The 27,939-nt window shown below is 36.1% G+C and overlaps 1 protein-coding gene and 1 pseudogene across 6 annotated transcripts in view; both read left to right on the top strand.

Moving 5' to 3' along the window:
* The window catches only part of RBMS3 (RNA binding motif single stranded interacting protein 3), a 1,456,421-nt gene that overhangs the window by 829,423 nt on the left and 599,059 nt on the right, over positions 1 to 27,939 (top strand). The gene's annotated exons all lie outside the window — the stretch shown is intronic.
* LOC141585631 (glyceraldehyde-3-phosphate dehydrogenase pseudogene) lies at positions 1,414 to 27,501 on the top strand (annotated as a pseudogene).

Genomic DNA, 27,939 nt, shown 5'->3' on the forward strand with positions numbered 1-27,939 from the left:
TAAGTAGTAACAGTTTCTCTGTTGCTATTGAGTGTGTTTTCTGCTCCAACTTTGCTTCCCACATAAATAATGAGACACATAATGGGGTAAATATGGATGGAGGCTGGAATTATTGCAAATCAAAATAAAGAAATATCAACTGACGTTAAATCTAGGGAAGGAAGTTTGGTGAGCAGCAAGATATTTGCATAGTGTTGAGGCATCTCCCCATAGATTGCTTTTTAGTTGCAAGCTGAAAAATTGTAGCTATGCAATGGAGACATTCGATAACATTTTGACCAGTTGATGAGCAGCATGACTGAGGGTCAGCTGGATATTAGGCGCCTATGAATGTGATTCTCTGAGAAGGACGCAAAATAACTATGTTCCAGCAAGGAATCATGCATAATCTGAATTTAATCACAAGGAAACATTAGATAAAATCAAACTAGAGAGGATTCTTAAATAAAACAAGCCTACATTCTTAAAAAATGTCAATATCATAAAAGACAAAGAAAAACCAGACATGTTCCAGATTAAAGAGACTAGAGAGACATAACAATGAAATGCCCTGTAATTTGATGCTGTATGGTAAGAGGAAAAATGCAATTGTCATTATGGGGTTAAATGGCAAAATTGGAGTACAAATTCTGGATTATTGTATCAATGTTAGATTGACAAATTGGTAACTGTACTACAGTCATATAAGTGAATATCCTTATTCCTGGAGAACTCATACCAAAGTTGTTAAGCATAAAGAACCATGATTTACCAATTTACTCTTGGACAGTTCAGGAAATAATGTTTTAGATAGTTATATGGACAAATAGATCTAGACAGAGCAAAGCATTTCAAAGCAATTTGGGCAAAATGCAGTAGGTGAATCTAGGGAAAAGATACTTTCTTGTACTTTCTTTGTACTATTTATGCCACCTTTCTGTTTACAATTATTTTCCAATAAAATAGTTTTAAATATGAGGCACAGTGGTTGAGGCTTCTGTTTATTTGACTCATCTGAAAGAGTTTATTTTCTTTAGTAAATACCTAACTTACAATCAGGCAGGGACTTTGTCTCTTGGGACGGTAAGATGTTTCCTGCATAAAAATAGCATTGCAGAGGTGTTTGATATGGTAATATTTTACTGTGTTTTCATTTTTTATTATTTATTATTAATGAAATGCAGTTGTCTTTGTAGCCTGCTGAGTGTTTAATAATGAAATTATGCATCATTCATTTTCAAATGTCTGTGCCCCATATGTGTTAGGAGCATGAATTCTATATGTGCTTTAAATCATTTTATAAATGGAGAACTACAACTAGAGTTAACCAGCTGAGGCTCTTTAAATGCATGTTTATATACACAATTGCCAGGTTGACATGGTAGATTAGGAGTGTGTGCTTTATGAAAAGTACCTATTCATTAAGCTTCTGGATATATGATCTTAGACATCTACTTAAGTGCTCATAGTATAGCATGATTTAGGAAAATGTTTCCTGTAGTCTATGATTGAATTTATTCAGTTTCAAAAACTGATTATATTCTTCCTTAAAATTCCAAGATTCTATACGTACATTTCACATCAATTTACCCTTAATTTATGATGGTCCTATCCTCAAAATTGGCCTTGGTTTTAAATGCTGACTGTGTTGAATGGTTCTCCCAACTTTTATCATTGTAGTCAGCATGTTCAATATAATACCTATCCTTAACTAGTTTGGAATGAGGAATGAGACTAGCTTTAATTCTAAAGAGAGGAACAGAACCCTTAAGACAGCCATGTCCCAAAATTCTTCCCCCTCAAATGTCCTTCTTCTCCCATCCTTTCCTATTCCCTTCTTGTTCTTCGACTTGCTCTTCACCCCACCCGCTTAGAGCTCAAAGTTCTAAACTTCTCTCTATTTTATTTTGAGATAAGATCTTGCTGTGTGGTTCAGGCTGGATTCAAACTCCTGGGCTCAAGCAATCCTCCTGCCTCAGCCTCCTGAGTAGCTGAAACTATAGATGCATGTCACTGTGCCTGGCTATGCTTCTCTGTTTTAGCCACAAGTGTGCTGCAGGCAGGTGATTTCATAACCATAAGGTCTTGCTGTCCGATTAGTGACAGAATAAATAAAAGAGATGCTTTGATGATGAGCAAGTGTTCAAACTGTGATAAGGAGGGATGTGAAAGAGATTACTTTTAGATCTCCTTATGGCGAGATCTATGTATATGATTGGGGAAATCATATACATAGATATTCTCACTGATGTTAGTGAATTTGCAGAATCTAAAAGCCAGACTTCTTGTTTACAACTTAGTGGCTATGTGATCATCATAAGTCAACCTCTCTGAGTCACAGACTCCTCCTCCATCAAATAGAGGCAATGATCATACCAATTCAGATGACTCTTGTGGGGTGTGAAATACTGTCTAACATGCTATTTATATTGTCATGTTGGCCAGCAGTGTTACTTCTTTAATTTCACTTTTTGGAGAGTTTACTCTTCAACACCAAAACAGTCTTTACAGATCCTTTTTGGCTAGGGAGTTGGATGGATACAATTTTTGTGAAGGAGCCTACGTACAAGTGAGGCAAATTCCTCTCCTTTTATCTCTCTGGTCATCAGGAAGGTCTCAAGGACCAATGTCTTATCAACTACACCTCCTAGAATCATGTGCCAGCTGTCGGAGTAAATAAAATACTCTTTCAACTGATAATAACCAGATCTTGGTTTGGCAAAAGTCAGGTTTATGTCTGTGTGATTTGAAAACTATTCTGAATTAGAGATGCAAAGATCTTTCTCAGGTCGTCCCCATTGGCAGAGTTGCAGCAGGAACACAGCATCATTGACCACCATAACTATTGGTGACTAGGGTGTCTATAAATGCTGTAAAGATGGCTATGCAGTGAAATAGTGTTCCTAGTGCTTACAGGATCCTTGTCTTCCAAGAATGTCATGTGATACAAGTGTCAAGTGATGCAAAAAATGTTTACATGGCATGAATAAAACTAAAAGTACGAAACTCAACCAGCCCATTTTTATATTGCATCTACACACAAGAGGACACTTACAAGGGGAGAATGTAATGTACGCTCTGGGAACTCAGCTTTAAGAGGAGGTTTTTTATGTGTGCCTTTGTTGTTTTGTTTTGTTTACGGTTTTCTGCCATGCATCTGGGAAGTGCTTGTTGTGAGTGTGAATCACTTTGTAGCTCTTCTCAGCATTTCCAATTTTGATATTCCCAAATTGCCGGTGCTAAGCAGTGTTTCTGGTTGAAGCTTTGAAAAATCACTTTTTCTTATCAAGCTCTTCTCTCCTTGAGCCCTGCCTCATTTCCCTTTCTTGCCTCTAAAAATTTTAACTTCCTTTCTTAAATTGCAGGGCATAATGACGTCAAGCAAATAAAGTCCAAGTCTCAAAGAGCTATGGCCCCACATACGTACATATAAACACAAATGTACATAAATCCACACATCTACGTACGCTTTCAAACCACAGGCTTATATCAGTAATAGTTTGGTGGCAAAGTACCTGAATTTCAAGGTGATTTTAACGAAAATCTGTTTCTTCCATTTGTTGACTTAGGTACAGTGTAATTGAGCATTGTCCTAAAGGAATACAGACTCTTGGCTATAAGCAAGAGCAAATCTAATATTAAAAGCCTGAAAAAATTGAGGTTTATTTGTCTTTTATAAAAGAAAGCTGAGACAAATACTCTAGGGATACATGGTTGCTGAGAAGTTGCAGACATCCAGGGTACTTTTGCTGTAGTCTCATGGTGTCAAAATAGCTGCAGAACTTCCCGAATCATGGCCTGATTCCATCAGTGTCCTGAATTTTGCCCATGTTAAAGGCTTCAATAAAACCAAAGGGGAAGGAACAAAAGCCAAATATGTGTGCCAGCTGAGGCTATGACCTTGATTAGAAAAGTAAGTTTTGTTTTGTTTTATCTAAGAGTATCTGCTCAGCCACTGTTCAGTTATGCCTTGTTAGCTAGAATTGTCATAAGGACACTCCTAGCTGAAGCACTCCTAGGAAGGTAGAGAAGTAGAATGAATGATTATGGCTAAATCAGCAAATTTATTATATTTGCCACAGATCCCAAGAGAATTATGGAAAACTGTTGGTTGGTTTGTTTTGCTTTATTTTAGAGTAGTCAAGGGAAAGAAACGGTAGGGATCAAATTCCATACATGTACCAGGTTACCGAATTCAGGTTTCAAAGATATGGAGCAAAAGTATGGTAAAAGTGTTGTGGATGCAGAAGCAGAAAGATTGCCACACCAAGCAGAATATTCAGCTAGAGTGATAATGAATTTTTTTAAATGTCTAATCGCCAGCCCTTCTGGGGAGAAAAGCTGGATAAACCTATTAATACAATTACATATCTTTATTTCATTCTGAGATGAAGAGTTCAATTCAATTCAAGGCATATTTATGGGATGTCTACTGAGATCATAAGCACTGCTCTGACACCACAGACTTTCTGACATATGCTACAATATGATGAACCTTGAAGACGTCACACTAAGTGAAATAGGCCAGGCACAAAAGGACAAGTCCCTACAATTACACTTACATGAGATACCTAGAGTAGTCAAATATATAAAGACAAAAAGTAGAAGAGCAGTGGCCAGACCCTGGAAGGAGGGAGAAATGAGTATAATTTAGTGAGTAAAGAGTTGCAACCCAGAAGGATTAAAAGCTCTGGAGATGGATGGTGGTGATGATTGTGCAATCACGTGGATGGACTTAATACCACTGATTTATTCATGTGTTAATGGCCGACATGGCAAATGTTATGTATGTTCTACCACAATAAAAAACAAAGACAAGCAGAACAAAAGCTGCCATCAATTGAGAAGAGGACCTACTTATTCTTGAACCAGGTGGCATAATGAATAGGTGGAAATGGAAGAATGAAGTGTTCGTGGGGATCAACAGGTTGAAAGGATCATACTTGATTGGCCAAATGGATCTTGATAGAGGTTTTCAAGGTTAACAGGTGAAATCATAGGGATGATGATGAGAAATACCAGGAACTCCATGACACTTCCAAGGGAGAAAAAAATCCACTCCTTTGCCTGAGTGTGTAGGATAGACTGTCAACAGGAGAGCTGTGGACTGAGAAGTTCAGTTTGGAGAATAAGAGAATACTGAGGTCAGAAGATCCAGGTAATTCATTGTCAAGCTGGAAATTACAGAAGGTTTGGGGGTAAGATCTTGATATGATCAATATTGCTGGAAACTCAATTAGTGAAGCAGTACAAATAACGTGTGAGAATAAGACCAAGCTATAGTGACAGCTCTTGATTTTAAATGCTGGTGTCATATGGGATAAAATAAAGCAAAATTCAAGATTGATTCAGGCTTTAATCCAGTCCACTGGGAGTGGTCTCATTTTCTCTCAATAGTCATACCTGTTAAAAAGAAAGAGTTTCCAGAAATCTATCATTTATTGTCAAAATAGCTCACATTAATTTTATTTAAAATTTTATATATTTTATGTTGGTATGAAATATGTTTCAGTAAAATATCATCAAATCATTAGTACAGTAAAGTTCTAAACTGTTATGTTTACCTCTACAAAAGAAACTTGAAATCTATCTAGGTCTCCTGAGTTTGTAGTCGCTGCATTTTCAGCCTAACATGTCTCAAAAGGATAAAGAGTTTCAGGACAATATATACCTTTTCATCTTGAGAAGATACTTAATGCTCTCATTGGTGCAGAGTTACAGGAAGGGATGTTGCTTCTGCCCACGACGGCTTACTTAAACCTAGGGCATGTTTTAGGAAGAAAAATTATAGCTAGACTAGGTTGGCTCTTCATTTAAACAGTGCAGTCACTTTGGTATCCTAATGGAGCACTGACATAGAGAATGGCATAGGTGGGAACTTCTGAATGAAGATGAGAGATTGGAATCTGCCTTTCTTTCAAATTCTGCTTACACGTAAAAACCAAACTTAATTGTGTTTAAACTTTGTGGCACAGAGAAGTTTCCTTTACAGAAAAACGTTAGTGCTAAGATTTTATCATTTTGAGTGTTCAGACAGCTGCTACAATTCTTTACTATCCTGTAGTCACGGCTATGATGATTTTTTCAAACTTGAAAAGGGGGAATTGCCTCAAATTAAAGAAAGACAGCTTTGAACAAGTTGCCCGAGAGTAAAGCATTTTACACGTCAAGAATGTTAGTGAAGCTGCCTGTACTGTAATTTAAATAAGAGCACAGATACCAAGCTGGCATGTGTTAGTTGCTGAGACATGGGGGTGATTGCCACCTTCAATGTTCTTTATTTTATGCTACAGTGTTGACTTTTTACATCGACAGTGATTAAAAAAAAAAAAAAAAAAGCTTTGGTAATATATTGAAAACTAGGCTTGTGGATATATGCCTGAAAAAGTACTAAATGTTGTGGCTTTCAGATCGTAAGAGGCTCCTGTGTAAGAAACATTATTCTAAAGAATAAAAGGTGTATCTAAAGTATCTTTAACCAATAGTTCAAGATAATACTGAAGATTCCAGCAAAACCATGACATTAAACCAAATGCACAAACAGCTCAATCTCCCACGTTAGAAATCAGTCTAGATATTTTAAGGGATTGTGTCGAATTTAGTTTTGTATTCCCTGCAGATTTCGTGTGCAATAAATATTTCTTGAATGAACATATTAAGCAATTGTGTTTTTACATCACCGGAAACCAAAAATGTGAGTAAAATTATCTAGTAGTTATGAAATGTAACTTGACTTTCTTTATTTTCTAATAATGACGGCAACAAGTTAGCTTTATCAATTTTTTCAGCGGTATCTTAGAAATATTTCTCCATTTGTTTAAAATGTATTCTTGATTAGAAGTATAACTGGTCAAAGATCTGATGATTTTGAAGACCTCTTCTGTCTTGACTCCAAAATGTAGCATTTTATTGATATATAGAACTGGTATTAAAATTTACAGTTTTCAAGGGGAGGAATGATATTCTGTACAATGTTTGCATTCTGTGGCACAAAACTTTATATAATATCACATTCAAGCTGGATTGATAAAGAAGAATTTAAACTGAGGGCTAGGATGAGTTTATTGACGCAAGTAACTCAGCAGTTCTAAGCAGTGGGAGACAAAAAGCACAGTGATCATACACAGTAGTTATCTTCTTTTTATTCTTTATTTACTGAGCACTTAACCTTGTATAAGGCCCTGCAGCAATTGAAAAAAAAAACAAAAAAAAAAAGGTATAAGAAGATCGTAGAATGATTTAAGGTAAAACAGTACATGGAAGGCGGGGCTGATCTGCTGGTTATAAATGAATCAGATCAGAACTGAAACATCATCCCTGCCTCTACTCGCTCTGCCAAGGCCGTGGGCAAGGTCATCCCTGAGCTGAACGGGAAGCTCACTGGCATGGCCTTCCGTGTCCCCACTGCCAACGTGTCAGTGGTGGACCTGACCTGCCGTCTGGAAAAACCTGCCAAATATGATGACATCAAGAAGGTGATGAAGCAGGCGTCGAAGGGTCCCCTCAAGGGCATCCTGGGCTACACTGAGCACCAGGTGGTGTCCTCTGACTTTAACAGTGACACTCACTCTTCCACCTTCAATGCTGGGGCTGGCATTGCCCTCAACGACCACTTCGTCAAGCTCATTTCCTGGTATGACAATGAATTTGGCTACAGCAACAGGGTGGTGGACCTCATGTCCCACGTGGCCTCCAAGGAGTAAGACCCCTGGACCACCAGCCCCAGCGAGAGCACGAGAGGAAGAGAGGCCCTCACTGCGGGGGAGTCCCTGCCACACTGAGTCCCCTACTACACTGAATTGCCCCTATTCACAGTTTCCATGCAGACCCCCTGAAGAGGGAGGGGCCTAGGGAGCCCCTTGTCATGTACCATCAATAAAGTCTCCTGTGCTCAGCCAAAAAAGAAAGAGCTGTTCTCAAGCCAAATAAAAGAGTAACAAAGATAGAAATTCAAACACAATAAAAACACAAGTAAAAAAAGTATTCATCTTCTACTTTTCTGTAGTTCTTCAAGACTTGAGTATATATTAAATACATTTTTATATCCTGGCAGGAAAATGCTTGGCCACACCTAAGCTAAGGTTCAGGCGGAGAAGTCAAAAGGAAAAAAAACTATGTATAATATAGATGGATGTAGTTCTTGGTTTCATTTAAGGTGTTTGCTTAGATCAAACATGAAAAGTACCTTAGGCCAGTTTAAGTTGCGATGTGGAATACTGTGGAGTATCCAAACCGGATTTGGCTCTGGGAAGACTTAGAGCCACGTGCATAGCTAACGTTGCCATCTTCCTATCCACCTGGGAAAATGTGCTGGGAAAAGGCAATCTAGAACATGTAAGAACGGCACCTCCAACTTTAGGCCCAGTCACAAGGAAGATCAGACTGGAAGAAGCAATGGGATTTCTGAAAGGACATGTCAGGGCTGTGGAACTGTCGGAAACTCTGGAAGGATGATAGTGAAGTAGATGGAACAATAAATCCCAAATTTGGAGAAAACCATTTTTCCTTCTTTTCTGTCATTATAAAAAAGTGATTGCAGACATGAGATTAAAGATTTCTATTAATAAAAAAGAAATTCCTTACTCCTGCTTCTAATCTGTGAAAATAATAAACAAGCAAACATATTTTTAAAAGTATACAAATCCGTCCCCAAGACAGACAGTGCCATGTAGTTCTGAAACTGCCCGCTGAATTCTTTCTTCTCCCATATGAAACTCTTGGTAATAGAAATCTGAATGACTTTATGTTATGATATCAACATTCTTCTTAAGTGGATTATGCAGTACCATCATAGATTGGATGAGAGTAAAGAACATGAATATGTTGTAGAGACATCAATATCCCGGGCCCAGGAAGGCTGATTTCCAGCAGTGCTTCTCAGACATCGAAGATGAAGATTGAATTTTTTATTTCCAACTTCTTGCAAGCTAAAATGAAATCAGACACTTGGATAATGTCAAACCACATAAAAGTTTTGAGTCCTTACTCTCAATTTCTATAAACGAACTTACCTTAGACTGGTCACAGTTTGCCGAGTGGCACCAACCACACTGAGAACACTGATTTAGCATTCTGGCTGTGCTGTTTGTTTTGGGGACTGTGATTTACTCTCCTTTTTCCCATTTATAAAATGAAGTGGGAACACATTAAATGATTGCCGAAATCTTATGATTCTGTTTTTATTTTGATATTATTTTCTTTTTGCTGGTTAAGAAACATGTTATAGTTACAGCTTACTATCTAAATAGTAATATCTAAATAGGTCTCTGTTAGGTCCGACTTATATAAATGAATGAAAAGCATGTTTTAGCTGAGAGTTTGTAGGCTGTATTTCTGCAGTATTTTCACTTAATTGCAGCACTGTTTTCAAAGTGATGAGCTCCTTTTTTTTTTTCCCCCACCAGCTACTTTGAGGAAAAATATCACTTCCTGAGTAGCTCGGGGCTCTCCAGTGAAACCCCGTGCGACTATGCCCTAGGGAGTATAATGATGGTGAGTTAGCAGGTCAGCCTTGAGTGATAAATCTTCAATTTGCCTCATTAACAGAGACAGGAGTGTTGGGTTACAAATAGGTCCGTTCTGAAGATGGCAAAGTACCTGCCAACTGAATACATTGGTTTTTCTCTTTTTTCCCAATACCTCTGGTGAAAAAGTACATACCAAAAAGATAACAGCAAATATGTGACTGTAAAAGCTGTCAAATAATATAGTCTTGCATAGGAATTTAACTGTGGAAAGATTATAAAGCCAGACTGCTCTTTCACCCTTTCTGAATTATAATGAATGATAATAAAACTAGGAATGGAAGAAAACATTTATCTAGAGTTAAAAGCCACAATAACCATGGATAAATGACAGTGCTTAGTCAGGTCTTGCCTAGGGTTTATGTTTTTAGAATGTGTTTTACCTTTAGGATCTAAACCCAAGTTTTCATAAATTTTTAAAAGTTCTTCTCAAAGGAGAGTTAGATATTAATGAGAAGGTCAGATGTTGTTCATAAGTTATTTGGCATCTTTCACATTCTGAGAATCCAAGAGAATCAAAACTTTCTCTGAGAAAACAGATACTGCATATAGTTTAACCATATTTATGCTTTTGAATGCTAACTTCCAGACTTTGTCTAGAATCCTGTGCCCATGTTTCAAAAATTCACAGAAAAGTTATTTGCCAGGTCATGCTTTTAAGAATTCTTTGTGTGCCTCTGAGAATTTTTTTTCCCACCAGTACTTTTGAATTCATAAATATTCTTGTCCATATAGTACTGGTTTTGTGGCAAATCAAGGTACATTATTTTCATCGTGGATATTATTGATTTTTTGCATACTGTAATGCCATTTACCACGTATGTGGTTGTACTGTATCTTTGGAAGGTGCGGAGGAGATAATGTGTACTAATCAGGTGAATGGGACACACACATTTACTTACAAACTTGTTTAACTGTATCTTGTTCCCTCAATTTGTAAATGTTATGGCTATTGTCAAACTATCTGCTTCATTTCTCACCTACAACATGGGGGAAAATTCACTAAGGTGTACTTAGTGACCTAGGGATTAATTTAGAAAATGTATTTGGTTGTTTATGGTTGTATGATTGGCCACTATTCCAGAAAGGTGGAGAAGCTATGCAACTTTTGGATGTATTTGCTTTCTCATAAGAGGTGTATTGGATTGGATAGATTAAAACAGTATTTGAACATCCTCACAAAAATCTCAAATGAACCCAGACTTGACTTTTTTCCCTGCTGCATATCCTAATTGGTACATTTTAAAGAACTAAAATAGTTTCTGGACTGTCTTCCAGAGAGATGCAAATAAACACCCAGACTGTGTTTAACAAACCTTAAAGTTACACTGTCAGTTATTGCGATGTTTGCCTACAGGCAAATTAAAGTAGATATCTTCGGTGCAGTTCTGACGGAGACGTTCATTCAGCATTGAGATCTGCTCTTGATGTGTTAAACAGTTGTGGCTCACAGTTATGCTGTCTCCAAATTCATTCTGTTGAGACTGACCTTAAGATAATGTAAAAAAGCAATTAGTTTTAAACAGTAGGAGTGCCATCAGTGTGAAAGAAACAAATTACACGGTGGGTGATATTTTTAGTGATTTTTAAGCAGATTATTAAAAATGAAATCTGTACTAAAAGCTATGAGTGTAATTTTAAAAACTGACACAGAGCAATGCATTTATTTCAAAGTGCTACAACTCCCTAAATGACAATCCAAGCCCATTTCTATGTCTGGCTGAAAGGTGGTCTGGCTCATTAAACCACATCACAACTCCCCTGAATAATCAAGCCGAACATTTTTTACACATGATTTGTTAAGTTCGAGTCCTTTGCCTTGTCATTCAGTATTTGAGCAAATATTTACAATGCGCATATCATGAGCCAAGACTGTGCTTGATGCTGAAACTGTTTTCTATAACCCTAAGCTAAACGCTGAACTGTTTTTTTTTAAATACAAGTTTATATGCACATACACACACAAACATACATTTATAGTTTAATAATATTTTTCATTAAAATAATTTTTTAGTCTTATTGACTACTTTGAGTTAGAAATAGCAAAATATTATTCTACTTTGAAATTGAAAAGTAGTAAAATAATCGTTAAAATAGGCAGAATTTTTAAATTTAAAAATCAAACTGCTGTCTGATATCACAGTTATTTATCAATATCCAGGTTTCTTTTGCCAAGGAAGAAATGACCTTAACCTTTTGAGTTAGATTACTATTTTAAGCTCATATTCATGAAACTTAGATGTATCTTCGTACAGATGGGTCTCCAGGTTGAAGGTCTGACATGATGCAGAAGCTACAGAGTGTACATTTTGTAGAGTCAATGTACATTCCAATGCAGTTAAGTGATAAATTAAACAAGAATGATACAAATGATAACAATGACCAATAATTACTGCACATTTGCTCACTACCAGGAACTGTTCTAAAATGGATTAACATCTGCTCAGTTCAATGATCACAACCTAAGAAGGTTGGTACTATCATTATCCTCAGTTTTCAAACATGGACTCTGAGGCACAGAGAAGTTAAATAACTTCTCTCAGGGTCATCTGACCAGCCACTGAGGTGTGTGTAGATGATCTTGGCAGCCAGTTTCCGAGTCCCCACTTCTTACCACTGCATTCTGTGGCTGAATATTAAGGGTGATCTTTCTTATCAATATACTCATTATAATTTGGTGAAAATATATGTAGTCAAAAAATTAGTCAAGACAGCTACAATATTCTTATAATTTGATTTAAATATGCGTATTATATAATAAATGCAGTGTGATTAAATTATGTAGAGTCAAATAATCTTAATATAGAAAGCTGTTTTCAGGGTCCAACAATTTAGCCAGGTACTTCAATGCTTCTACATCTTTCTCCCCTCATCCCTCTAACAGATGATTGAGTTAGGGTTGAGCATCTCACTTGCTTCTGTGGCTGAAATGGCACATTTCTGTCCTAACCATTAGCACAGTCTATTTTATAGTGAATGCAAATGATGATCCCCAAAGCTTATTTGAATAAATCAATATCATGAAGTTATGCTGTTGGAATAATTTTTGTGCATAAATATTCTGACTTGCCTAATAATAGTATAATCCACACTGTTAATGAAAATGATATTAGTGAATAAATATTAATATCCTTAAGAGACATTATGGAACTCAGGGGAGAACAGTCCTAATTTACTCCATTTTCAAAGTCATTTGAAATTAGGAAAATTACGTAAATAAAATATTTCTGTTTAATGTGCATCAGAATCACAGATATCTTTTGACTTAAGTTTTTGATTAAGCACTTAATCTCTCTATGCCTCAATTTTCTCATCTGTAAAATGTTTGGAACAGTGTATGACATACCATAAGAACTATAAAAGTGATGGTTTAGGAAAAACTTCTCTAAGGGTCAAGAAAAATTATGACCTAGCCTTTGTACTTAATTGGCACAGAATAGCCATTTGATGATGGTCTTTATATCACCCTTTAATTTTAGCGGGTTTACATGTCATAGGCACAGATTTCTGACTCTCAAATGTCATTATGATATACTATATTTTTTTATATATTTTTTCTTTCTAAATCATAAAATAACCTTAGAGCATCAGACCCCAGCTTTTTTGGGACATATCTGCAGTATTCTATTGTGTAATCACTGTACCAAATATTTTTTTTTCAGAATATACCCAATACAGAATTGAAGATTCTATATCAAAATGATCAGCTGTGATGAGCCTGAACTACAAGCCTTTTTCACAAATAATATTTTGTTATCTGGCGAATTTACATTAGACCATGGCTGCCAACTTAAAATCCCTTTCTTTAAAGGATGCAATGTTGCATAAGTAGTGTGCCGTTGCAGTCAGGATCCTTGTACCCTTTGTTTTAATCCTGATATAGAATGCAGTAGGCTATCAGAGTTGGAAGACCAACCTCCGAGACCATCTAATTCAACTTGTTCATAATATAGATGAGAAAACAGCCTCTGTCAGATTAAATGTCACACAGCAAGTTAGTTGTCCATTAGAATCTCAGAAATGTTTCATTTGTAAAAATGACTATCTCAGTTATCATTTTCTGCATAACAAGTAGCAATAGATAACAAAATAGCTAAAAACAGTGACAATTTATTTTTTCTGATGATTCTTTTCATTGACATAGCAGGCCTCTGCTCCACATGTCCAATTGGGGTTACTCCAGTCATTGAAGAGTTTGGCTGGGACACCTCAGTTGGGGCACCTCAGTATTTCTCTACCTGGACTCTTTTTTCATATGTTACCTCATCCTCCAGAGTCTCTCCGTGTGACCTCCCTCTCTAGCAGGATATTCTGGGCCTTCAATGACATATGTTTCAGCCCTAACTCAACACAGTGTTCCTTGCATTAAGTACAAATTATTGTCCCCAGAGCTTGTGTGAGTAAATCGAGTAAATCAACTTCAGGAAATTATATTGTTGGGATTATTTCCTTACAGCATAGCAGGTGGGTTCCAAAAGGCTGAGTAGCTGGGTTCTAAACTACTTAGTTATTCTGTTGGGAGCATCCCAAGACAATAAGCACCAACTTGTGGAAGTGCTTATCTAATCTGTCCTTGGGTCATACTTGTGACTCTCTTTTGGTTTCAGCAAATCTGTGGCTAAACCCAGAACTAATGTGAGAGTACACCAGATTAGGTTGTGCGTTATGGAAGACGCAGTTCATTTGAAGCATCGGTGTGCCTGCCTACCAAACTGGCAGGGAATTTATGTGGTCAAGATCAAGGAGCAAGTTGCAATATGCAACACATAATGTGATGCTACTTAGATTAACTGATTTTTTTTCATTAATTCAGTATATTGTGCACTGTTATGGGTCTATGATTGGATTGGGGGAAAGCTGAAACTGTCCAGAATTTGATGAGCCATGGGAGTGTTCACATTGCTTTTGGCAACCACTGTTTCTTTATTTCAGATAGTGAGATTGTACTAGAGCCAGGTAGCTCTCAACATTTCAACATTCGAGTTTTTGACCATAAGACTAGCACAGATCCAACATATTTAATAAAAAGTGAAGGCATGTGAATACTATTTTGGATATGATTCACTAATAAAAGGAGCAAGATTTCAGTATTAACCTGTTATTGGAATGAAATTATTCTGACTTGACCATACACTAAACCACCTGCAGCCTGTCACTTGGAAAAAGCAAAGTGCCACCACTGAACGGCTGGCCTTCTAACAAATATTACTTATTAGCATTCACAATAAAGGTAAGCATGAATCAACCATGAAACTGTACCCTATGTAAGGTTTCTGTTAGCTTTTCTCAAGTTTTGATATACACCTGTGTCACTGACAGCTAGTATGCAAATTACCTAAAAGCTCCATTAGGCTAGTCTAGGCAAGGGAAGCCCATCTGTTAGTTCTGTGACACTTTCCCTCTTAGATCCTCATGTGGGAATATGTCCTTGAAACACCCAGATGGATGAATTTGCGCCAGTGTCTGGTACCACCAACCTTGGGGGAAGTTGTCATTTCTGCTTGTTTTATTGCCGTTAATATTTGATGCCCTCTTCCTTCAGATGCCAAAGAATAAAATTTTAAATCTAAAACTTCAAAGGATGGTGAAGCATTTTAAATTTCCAATAAAAAGGACATATTACTTTTTAAGCACAAGAAAATGGAACATGATGATCCCTCTGTTTAAGAATTATGGTGTTCGCTGGGTGTTTTTCCATGCCATGTGTGTGGTCTGGTGTTGACAGGAGAGAACACACAATTTCAAGTTAGCCAGTGCTTGTCAGCTGTTGCTGATAGCTGTTGGAAGGTTTTAGGAAAGATCAGGGCATGGTGATATTTTAGCAAGTTGCCTATTAAGGACATTTACTGGAAATGACTTTATGATTCCTATCCCTTTCTTCAAAAAAAGAAAGAAACAGAAAAAGTCAACACAATTACATGTAAGCAATTAAACAAGGAAATTCGACCACCTTCTTTTTGGTGGTTTTATGAGTAAAGTCAAGTCTCTTGCCCATCTCAGGTTGAAATCCCCAGAGAAAAGGTAGAAGTGGCAGCAACAAAATCAGAGGAGCAGCTATCCCTTTGATAATTGACATCTGTTCATCATAAACAGACTTCTTTCCTGCCATTCATCTGGCCTCACAGACCTACTCATATTTCATTCTAAATGAAGGTAAGGTGGCATAAAAGTCATGGTAATCTCACCTCCTGGGTAAAGAAAACATTACAAATCAGAAAATCATTTTTAGAAACATACAATAACTTGTAATCTGGAACCAGGAAGATAGATATTTCATCTTTTGACAAATCCTCAAGTCTATGGCAAACAAGGTGAGAGAATATCTGACATGTTAAGACAAGACAGAAATGATGTTTTTGATCATTTTGGCACTAAAGTGGTTCATGATTTTATCAGATTAGAGCCTGTTTTCCATTTTTCAGGAAATGGTCCAAAAGACATACTGTTTTATTGACAGGACTTCCAAACTAGTTATTATTTGCTAATAATGTTGTGTTAAAAGTCTGAGCAGAGTGTCTTGCCAGAGAGAGAGCGAGTGAAACTTTTATGTCCAACGGTGTTTGGATGAGCAAGATAATTATACCCTTGTCCACAGCAGATGCTCTGTTCTTCGCTTTGGCAGTTTCCCTGTTCAGTGTGCAAATAATTTTCGCTGCTAAAGTTGGTAGCTATTTGCTACAAATATATTTCTTTTCCAGCAAAGAATGGATCTTTTCCATCACCACTCACAAATAGCAACTGAATTGACTGGAGTTTTGTTTCAAACACATACGCAAAACTGATGTAAAGCAGAAAGAGGCTCATAGGAACACCCCATGTCTATCAAAGCATGTGAATAAAATAATTTATTCACTAAAATAGTTGAAAAACTGCATTGTAGCGATGATTTGAACTTACTTAAATCAAGATTTTTGAAAAAGTCAATGTTGACAGTCAAATTACTTTTAAAATTCAAATGTGCATTTAGTCAGTTTGTAATAAAGATGCTTACTTACATGTATTACAAAAATCTTATGAGCTCTCTTAGCCCCTATATTTCTGTAACAGGATAAATTCACTGTGTACATATATAGTGAGACCAAAATAAGGAGCTCATGTTCTTCTTCAGTTTTGACAGTCATGTATGACTATGCTTGAAATGGGTGGGTGTATTCTCCCTGGCCAACGATGAACAAATACATTTCCATAAGCCACGACGCTTGCTTTTAGGGTAGCCCAGGTGCTCTGGCTGTGTCTGTAAGCAGTGTGCTGGCAGATGTTTTGGCAGAGAACTGCAGGAGGGGAAGGATAGAGAAAGTATATTTATTAGAGTTCCCTTTTTGGTTCTTACCACAGCCCCAGAAGCATGAAGGCAAGTAGAACCACCCCTCAAGTTACCATGTTTTCATAGATACATAAAGCAACATACACTTATCTAATAAAACTAATAATATAATTGGGGGTTAAGTTGATGAATTATCCCTGAATCTCCCAACAATAATTATTGTTGACTAGACTGTTATGGTAAAATTCACCTTCCAGCAAAAGATTCATTAAGTGCCAACTGAAAGATTTTGTTCCAAGTATGTATATGTTAAGTGCTGAGAATCGGAGGTGTGGCTAATGGCATGGCCTGTCCTCAACTCTTCGGCATGCCTGGTGTAGAAATGCCTACTGATGGGCAAAATATTTATCACCAGCAGGGACATGCGAAAAATGTCCCCTAGAACCTTAAGCAGGGAGGAGAAAAATCTTGTCTATGATAAAGGTTTCTCAGAGGATGTGAAATCTGAATCCCACCTTCAGGATGAATAGGTCTGGCTACTGAAGAACCAGTAGGAGGGCATTTCATATAGGGCAACAGCATGAATCAAGAGGCAGTAGACTGCTCATTTTCAAATGGCTTTTTCAGAGCATGCTCAAATACCACTATTGGGACAGATGGCACTGAAAAGAGTAGTAGGTGGCCCTGTTTGGAAATTAACATTATTTCTCTTCTCACCTAAGAAAAAGAGTTGCAGCAGAAAAGCCAGGATAAGTACAGTATAGTTTTGATAGGAATACCAGACTATGATGTATATGTATCTACTAATAAGAATTTAATAACTCAAATATTTAGAAATAGAATTCTAGTTTTATTTGATAGTTACATTGGTGTCGCAAGAGAATATCAATCATGGTAGGATAAACAATGGTGTAGTAGGATTCTAGGTATATGTAGGGTTAAGGAAGATTAGTAATAACTTTTACCCACATCATACTTGGGAGGTCATTTTCCTCTTGGATCTGCAGTGCTGGCTTTCCATTTCTGTTTCTAGATGAAGAAAATTGAATGTCCAAGGGCCATCCACAGAACTTAATCACTGCTTAAAATGTGGTATCAAGGTTATGAATAACTGAGTAGATCCCGTGTGAAACTGGGAACTTCCTTTTCTGTTGGAAAATCAATGCCTGCCTCAGGGATGTGGTCCTTATTCTCTTTTTCTTCCTTTCACTTAACCTTTTCCCTTACTGGCTTCTGGTCTCTCCCCGCCTCTCTGATTACACTTGGACACATCTAGGCTTCCACTCTCTTTCTCCTTTCGGAATGTGCTTAAACACGCTTAGTGAAAACAATCAGTTTTGGGAATATCATTTTCTCCCTGTGTCAGGAGTCTTTTAAGGTTTTAGGATAAAGCATTATTGACAGGTAACTTGCATCAATTTCTAATCACTGTTCAATGATCCCTGCAGTTTCTGCGTTTATTCTTATGCCTGATCACATTCGATAATGAAGTTGGTGCAAAACCAAGTCTTAAACTGTAATCAAGTAAAGGGAAACTGCCTGGTTAACAAGTTTTATAAAATATTTGTTGGAAAATACATCTATCCCATGAGATAGGCCGCAGTCAAAAGACCACCAACCTTCTCATTAACATGCACATAGCTGTCTGCTTCTTACTGCACTTTTATTTTCTAAAAGTAACCACCAAGGTCTTTTGTAAAACTAAGTGAGTTAGAACCAAAAGCAAAGGAACATCATTCTTCTCCAAATAATTTAATTACTCTGAAATGCTCTTTGGTGAAAAATAGTTCCTAGCATCTTCCATTTTCTTGCTATTTATCCATACTTCGAATTACTTCATTCATTAGTTCTGACAAGAGATTGTATTTGTATCCCTGCCTGACAGATGTGTTACATGTTTCAGCCTTAAAATATTCCACTCTGAGCTCAGTGCTGCATACTTGGGTGATAATGTTAAATCAGCCTCGTGACACACTGCTGTCATCATGTCAAATAACCCAGGGAAAAATGATAAGGGTATAAAGAGATCAATAAGGCAAGAAAATCCGTGCTTTCAAAAGTAAGGCAAAATATGAGAAAGACTATCAGTCAAGCATTGGGGCGTAAATAAAGCAAGAATACGCCATGTTTGGGGCACCATGATGCTACAGTGAGCCATTATCCCATGAGTAGTAAATTTCTCTTGCCTTTGCCTAACTCCTTTAATATAGGTCATACTAAAATATAGCCATAAGATTCACTGACACATTGATCAGTCTAGCATTGCTCTTCCTTCTCCCCTAATAGAATAAAATAAGGACATGGTTGATAAATGCTGAGAAGAACAATTCCCAGACCATTTAGATGTAAGTGGTCACACTGGAGTGTTCTCCCTGTGTGAGAAAGATTTATATTACTCACATCTTTGTAAATATGAATAATGCAAATACATATCGGCCCATCAAGTTGATATTACTCAATAGGGCCCTCGTAAGTGCCCACTTTTGTTAGATTTTTAGACAGAAAACAAGAAAACTGTCGAAACTGGCAATTTGGAAATTAAATCTTTTATTGAGTAGTAGGTACTCAGGCGTGCATCAGAAAGCAATCATTTTTCAGCAAAGAGCATTGTATTATTACAAATTTGCAACAATAAATGGAATAGCTTGCAGACACAAGACAGTAAATTTTACGAACATTTGAAAATGGGAATTTATTTTTTGTGTGCTAATGGTCAAGGAGACTGTGGAACTGGCCCAGAGCCCTTGAATGTCAGTCTAAGGAAGGTGATCTGTAGACAGTGAAGAGAATTTCAGGATTGCTTTTATTAACATGGGGATGAAGTGTGAAAATTAATTTTTGTCGTGGGAAGATAAAGCTTAAGGCTGCATGTGGGATAGATTAGAGTACTTGGAGCTTGGGAACAGGAAATACAGTTTGGAGACAGTTACATTAATCCATATGTGAAGCGAAGTGCTCCTAGACAAGAATAGAAATAGCAGAATGAATGGAAAAGACAGATGTGGGAGACACTGAGAATGCAGCATAGGCAGGTCTTGGTGCTGGGATGAGACTCATTCATGTCATTGAAATAAAAAAATAATACATATCCAGATGTTAAATTATCAGTATACTGTAGATCTGTGGAAAATGATTGCTAACTTCAAGTGAATATTCAAGGCATAACGTAGGATGAAATTTTCATGCCATGACACAATACTTGGAAGTGCCCTTCAGCATGAAGAGCCCTCAGGAAAAGTGTCCAGAAAAAGGCATGAAGGGGCATTGGCTAAAAGCACGTTTGTAGACAGAAAGAACAAGTGGAAACACACAGCAAAATCAAGACCTCTGACTCATTCATGCAGACTATTCAGAGTTGAACATCTGTTGCTTTCAGCTTTCCGGGTGCTTTCCCTTTTTACCTTAAATTACTTAGCTCTATCACATGAGATACTTACATCTGAAAATAGGAGATAACCTCTTGTACAACAGAGAGGTAGGATTTTCAGATCACCTGTGGGTATGGGGGAGAGAGAGGTGGAGGGGTGGCTGGAAAGGTGGGTTCGTGATGGCAGGTTTGCCCAGAACCTGATAAAATTTGGGCTTTAGGGTCCCTTGTTTTTCCCAACCTCTTCTATAATCTTATATTTAATCCTGTATAATAATTATTATTATTTTTCTCAAAAATGGTCAATGGCCATCCAAAGTGTGTAAGATTTAGATCGCACAAGATACATATTCTTTCATAACTAGCAATGTATTTACATGGTTAAATGGATTTGGAAAATTTATTTAAAAAATACATTTTCATCACAATGGGTCCTTGCTTCTTTTCACTCTAGTTTTCCTATTTGTATATTTTTTTTCTTCCAGTGGTGGTAGGTATTGTGGAATTTAGCGAAGGGTAAGTTATGTGGGAGATCCATTTATTTTGGATTGAGTGGGATATATGTTTGTGTTATTACTAGCTGTTTTGTGGTATGAATTGTTTCCAGGAATATTCATACTGCCTGCTGTACCAATGTCTTGGGCATTGTGGCAGGAACGTGCTGGGCCAAGTAAAGGTTCTATTGTGATAGGAATGTGGTCTCTGGTGCCCAATACTGGAAGGATATGGGAAGTAGAAGAAATAATCTGAAGCCAGAAGCCAGCTCTATGCAAAATTCATCCACATTTTTGTGCCCAAATTTACTATTCTTACCTTCCTGTCACTCTTATCTTATAAGAAGTTATAAGCTATTATCATTTATGATTTGTGAAGTTGAATAAAACATTTGTGAACTATCACTAGAAAAAAAATGCCTATTAGCCATTAAAGGACACACAGAATTATCTGTCTCTAGATGATTCTCTCTAGAGAAAATAATATGAAATTACTGTCAGGTAAAGAAGTAATCAGAAAGTTTGCAGTGAAAAAGAAGACAAGATTATTTTTGAAGTGTGTCACATAATTAATATTATTATTTTCCACATTTTTTATTTTTGTTATCAGCTTTTTAATATTGATTATGTGTTGAAACTTTATTCTAAACAAATACCCATTTTTATAAATAATTTTATACTTATAAATTTTGTTCTTTTTTAATTGGTTTCAAAAATTGTATAAACTTAAGGCACAACAAGACCTGAGTTTGTCTCTAGGTTCAGGGTATACCTTAATTTTCATAATTAAGCACATAATTTTAATGCCTGGCTCATCCATGCAGTCCATTTAGAGTTAAGTGTCTGCTGCTTTCACCTTTTATGGTGTTCGCCCTTTTTATCTTTGGTTAGCTCTACCCTATAATATCCTAATTATCTAATTATTATAATTTGGAAATATTCTACTGGTTTATATTAAGTGGAATATATTAGTATTCCATACTATACTGTACCATGATTCCAGTTAAGAATGTTCCCCTTTCAGTATAGCATAGTATTTGAGAAATATATTTAAGCAGACTTTTAAAACTGTTTCAAAACAGAGATGTGTGGTTCATAACAAAACAGCAGTGGAATAAGTCCCAAAGTCAGGAATATCTGAATATGTAATGTTATTCCACTTAGAGCAATTCGAGAATGTAAACTAGTTTCATTTCAGAAAAGCATTTTCAGAAGTTGTACAATCCTGTGAACTAAAGTATATAATCAGAAGTGTATAATCAGACAAGGGAAGGAATTGTTCATCATTTATCAGTACTTGATTACATTTTAGTAAAACAAATGTAATAATTATTTTTACCCCATTTCATAATGGAGCACATACGATGTGTTCTTGACTAACAAGAAGATCATCCATTGGAATTTAAGCTTGTATAATCAGCAAAATTATATGAGTTATTTATTTTTCTAGTTTTCCCCCTATGTCTTTACACAAAATAATTAGTTTCCTAGTTTTCCCCCTTTGTGTTTTCATAAAAAATAATCGACATCATTAGGCAGGGATAAGGTATTGATTGGTCACTAGAACTAGCATATCAGCTACAAACATAACTTTCACTTTCTTTCTATTAATAACCAAGTCATTACTTGACCTGCTATGGTGTGATAAATAGTTCAGAGTAAATGGAACACACTAGGTCATGCCATTCTCAGTTTTCTGATCAAGAGAAAGTAAGTGTAGAACATACTCCTTTTTTTGTTACTATCTGTGTCATTGAAAAAAAAAGTGAATTGGATCCAAGATAGAAACTGGTGGCCAAGATTAGGGGTGTGTCTATTTGTCTCTCGTTCTGAAATTGCTAACTGACTTATGACACTAACTGACTTTGTGAGAAGCCTCCGTACTGAATGAAATTAATGACCAGTGGAATCCAAATAAATAAAGGAAATGTGCCTTTGCACACAGCATAGCCAGATTCAGGATGAATAGACAGTCAATGTTGCAGAATATTGTAATAGTCCAAAAAGTGCTTCTTAGCCATGGGTGGCTATGATAGAATCTCACTCTTCTGCAAGACTAAATTGAGAGGATTTAGGCATTAAGAAAGAGCTCTGTCTCTGGTGTAGTGTATACCTTGAGAGTCTTTGCTGTCCTCTGCTGAAATAGGAATATAACTCTAGAGGGTTCCTGTTTTCATTGGGTAAAACATATTCCTTTGCTAAAAAGTTCTTAGATATGAGTATACTGATAGACCTTCATTTATTTGAGTAAAAGTCTCCATGCTAATAGCAAAGTCCTATGTTGTTAGTTGTTCTCTCATTTTATTTTTGTCTTGTGTTATTACTAAAGCAGTTTTCTCCAGTTATTGCAAACCCCAAGAGAAAGTAATAAAATTGACTGCATGTATTGTCTTTGAGAACTCTAGTTATAAAACTAGACCATTCTTTCATTCTCTTCATTGTGATATTTAAAACTCTGGTTAGTAAAATGTGTTTTTTTTAATTATTAAGAATATAGTTTACAGCAAAATAACTAGACATTCTCGGAAGAGTTAGCATTGGACACAGGTGCCATTTTTTCCCCTATACTCTATGCTTGATCTTAGCCAAAAGGCCAAGAAGCAACCTCCTATACTTTTAATAGAGGTAAGTATAGACCACATTTCAGTATGCCAACTTTATCTATTTCTGTTTTCTTTGTTTTCTATCCTGTGATGTGTGCTGAGAACTCTGTATTAACCCACGTGTAAACTGCTCTACTTTCGTTACCTTAGGTCTTCAAGGAGTAATTGTCACTGGATCTTTTTCAATATTTAAAATATTTTCTTGTAATAACATTTATTATCATATTATCATTGAACTTATGAATTCGAATTTCCTGTTTTACTTTACATGTATTATAGTGGAGGTTAAATTTTTATCATTTATCTGAGAATTAGAAATCGTTGGTCTTTGTTATATTATCGTAACATTTCTCTAATTAGATCTCTTCTTCAAGTTAAAATTCTGGATGTATATTCTTAATACCAGTAGCCTCAGGAAGTTGATCTATAGATAGAAACATTTTCTCTACTTACAAAACTTAGTAATATGGTAATACAATGAGCTGTAATTTGAGGCTGCTTTGCTGCAGTGTACATGCTTGGTAAACTTAGGCAGATCAATTTATCCATTATTTACTAAAGTGTTGGATTCCATATGATGTTGGCTATGGGTAGATGGGGAGAGTGATATATATGTAAGTGTGTGTGTAAGTTAATATGTAATTCTTACTTATTAAAATCTTGAACTTCACAAGTTTTTTTAGACCCATTTCCTGAATGTAAGGCATACTTACACCATTATAAACATGATTTCAAGAACGCAGTTTGTATTATTACTGTTGTAGTTTATGCAATACTTTCTGCATTGGTGATGGACACTGTCTCAGTTGAGCTTCTTTCATTTGGCGTCTCTGTTTTCATTCTGTTTAGGATGTGATTGACTTTATGCATTGATGGTCTGCCCTTTAAGGCTTAAAGTAGACCCTGAATATTTGTAAAAAAAAAAAAAAAAGAAAGAAAGAAAAGAAATGATGATAGTAAAGATACATTAATTGTGGGGAATTCTTTGTTGGCTGGTAAATAAGGAGGTTCACTTTGAGTTTCATCTTTCTTCAAGAAATTTTCATGTTTCTTGTACTATTCCTCTGTTATATCATGGAATCTTACTAACCCAACCTGTACATTCTGCCCACACATTCTCTCTTGGTGCCTTCTGGTCCTAGCAGCTGAGCCAGGGCCATCAGTAAATCTTATTCTTTTCCTCCAAGGTATTCCTAGTTGCTTCTTTACTGTTCATTCATGTAATTCCATTCATCTGTGTATGTAGTTTAGGATGTTGGGCAATTGCATAGCATTTCACCTAAGGTCACATCCCGATGAGATGTGGTGGGATCCTACAACTGGCTAGGGCCACTTGTGAGAGCTGATTGTTAAATTCTCAGAAATGACATGACTCAGTTGTTAGACTGCTTCAAGGTAAAAATCAGAGGTGTACTTACATTAAAAAAAAAATCAGCATAGCTATAAATCAGGGCTTTTTCCCTGTTTTTTTTTTTTTTTTTTTTTTTTTTTTTTTTTTTTTTTTTCTCTTAGAGTTTTAGAATACTTGCACACCACTAATTGAGAGTAGTTTTCTGTTTTGATTCCCCACTCCTTCATTCTGCCTTTTAGTACATAGAGCAAGCACTGAGGCTTCTTGAGGGGAAGCAAAGAAATGGTCATCTTAGAACACTCTTTATTTTTGTTACTGTACTTTAGAAAAGGCTGTTATCACTGTTTGCCAAGTTTACGTAGTATTCTTCAACCAAAGCAAAACAAAGTAAGACAGAAGCATCCTCTGAATATTGGAGATGTGTAGAAAGTACTTTGGAATGTACAAATGTATTACTATCCCATTTTTAAACTATGGACTATTTGCTTCAGCTACCCTAGAGTATCTATCTTATGACTTGTTAGAAATTAGGGAGACAATTAAACTGAAAAAAAGCAATTTAAGCCATTGTTTGCCCAGAAAATATTCTTGGAGGGGAGCAATTTTTTAAAAATCTAATTATTTTTAGTGTTAGGAGCCATGAAATTAGTTTGTTTTCTGTATATAAAACTCCTTTTAATTAAGCGCATGGATATTTAGTAGTTGGTGTGTTATTTAAACTATAAGTTTTTGCCACTGACAGTAAGAGGTATCTTATTTTAATGAGTACTTTTACAACTTTTAGATATTTCTTAGAATCTGTATATTCTAAGAATGATTTCCCTTATAAAAGTTTAGGTTTATCTTAAAAAATTCTTCTGAGAATCTTGTCATCAGCTTATCTGAGGACATTCTAGCTGCTATCAGTAGCTAGAATAGTACTAACTAAACCTAATGTCCCATTGAAGAAGGACATTCTTTGACTTATAATCTAGATAATTTCATTTTTGACAAGCATCAGTGGACTTTTTACTTTGTATCATGAGATTTTAAACCAGGCAAGCCAGAGTAGTCTAGATCAGTGAACAAACCAATATGACTGTTACCCCAAAGAACATTACTGTTAATGAAAACAATGGATATTGTAACAATGCTTTAGGATTTATGTGATAATAACTAGCATCTATAGAATGCTGTGTGCCAGGTTTTATTTTTAGTGCTTTACATACAATCACCCATTTGAAATGTTAACAATGTTCTGAGGTAGTTATTATTTCCATTTTTTTCAGATGAGGAGACTGAGGCAAAAGAGGTTAGGTAATTTTCTCTGAGATCAAACAGGCAATAGCGGCAAAGCAAGATTTAAGCCTGGGCTACACATCTTCAGGATCTATGTTCTCAGCCACTGTACAATAACAATAATGTCCTTTTCTTCTTCCGGAGCCTGTAAAGAGGATACCAATCAAGGGCAAATGCCCTTTAACTGCTGATCTCTGAAGCTCAATTACTTCTTTAAAAAAGGACAGTAGCAATCTGGAGAAGAAAAAGCAGGACTGTCTTATTACTGGGGATAGTTCCTTCTCTTACATAGAATATCACCAGGCAAAAAAAAAAAAAAAAAAAACCAGTAATAATCACACAAAAAAGAAAGATGCATCCGGAGTTGGATGTGCCTATATTCTTTTCAGAAATTCTCTAAATTTTGAGGTGAATTGACCTAAAATATACGGAAAATGGGAGTCCTCCTAGAGGTTTATAATTATTAAAACTAAAAGTTAGAATGTGTAAATATTTTATATGTTTCTGATTATAAAAATTAGAATAAATTTAATAATATCAATTGCCTAGCATTCCATTTTATCATGAGGTACTTTTTTCTTAACCTCAAATGTTAATTTATTCTCATAGTTATTACCTCACAGCCCAAAACATAATAAATTTTGAAAATGTATTTATAGAAAATTATCTGTGCAAGTGCTCATTTCAGTTTTTATAATGAAGCAATTACTTTGCATGCATTCATTTCTGTCACATTTTTGATCTGTGCTCTAACATTGTCTTCTTGAGGAAATTATGTTTTATAGTTCAGATTTCTTAGATTTAGGACTTTAAAAGCCTAGGTTCTGTTCACATTTAATTTTGCAACATCAATGAAATATGAATGAATTGGCTAATAAAACAACAAAACTATTTCACGTCACGTAATGTAGGTTATTGCTTATGAAATTGCTGAATCGCCCTCGTAATTCACTATAGGAAAACTTCCTCCTTTTTTGCCTTGATCCTGTTTAGACAGAAATAAAATTGTCAAAATATATGTTACCTGGAGAGTAGTGGGGGGTGGGGACGGGTTCCCTTTTGCGATGGCAGGTAAAGTAGATTATATGGTGTTGAAAACACCAACTGGGCCAGGCAGGAAGCTTGTCTGCCAAAGAGAGAAACATTTACTCTGTACCTACAGCTAATCTTAATTTCTATATTTTCTTCATATTTAGCAGTTGTATAATTCAGATGAAAGTTTGGTTACTGGTAAAAATAAAATAAAATATACCTTTCCCCTCAAATTATATTTTTGCTTCCTACAAATCTTCTAATAATATGCATGTTTGGTCAGGGGAGGTATCCATTGAAAGAGAGGTTTTATATGCCAAAATATAAACCTACTTTTTGAGTGTGGGAGGAAGCTTGAATATCGTTTTGACTAACAGGAGATTAATTATATTTTCAGAAATTCCTGTAAATAGTAGCATAGCATAGAAACTGTGACTATTATTTCATCAGCACATAGTATGGGACATTATATCTTGTAACTATAAGAATAATAAATATTAGCATTGTCCAGTAGACTTTCTGTGATGGTGAGAATGTTTTATGTCTACCTGTCAGATACAGCAGTCAGTACCCATGTACGTTTTTCAGCATTTTTTTTTTTTTTTTTTTTTTTTTTCTGAGACGGGAGTCTCACTCTGTCACCAGGCTGTGGTGCATGGTGCAATCTCGGCTCACTGCAACCTCTGCTTCCTGGGTTCAAGCAATTCTCCTGTCTCAGCCTCCCGAGTAGCTGGGACGACAGGTGCGTGCCACCATGCCCAGCTAATTTTTGTATTTTTTGGTAGAGACGATGTTTCACCATGCTGGTCAAGATGGTCTCGATCTCTTGACCTCATGATCCACCCACCTCAGCTTCCCAAAGTGCTGGGATTACAGGCATGAGCCACCGTGCTGGGCCTGTTTTTCAGCATTTTGAATGTAACTAGTGCAACGGAAGAAATATATTATGAAATTTTAATTAATTACATGTGAATTTAAATAGCTGCATGCAGCTAGTGACTGTCAGATTGGACTGCACATATCTAGATTTAAACTTGGAGTTAACTG

Source organism: Saimiri boliviensis, chromosome 9 (genome assembly GCF_048565385.1).
Source record: "Saimiri boliviensis isolate mSaiBol1 chromosome 9, mSaiBol1.pri, whole genome shotgun sequence".
NCBI lineage: Eukaryota > Metazoa > Chordata > Mammalia > Primates > Cebidae > Saimiri > Saimiri boliviensis.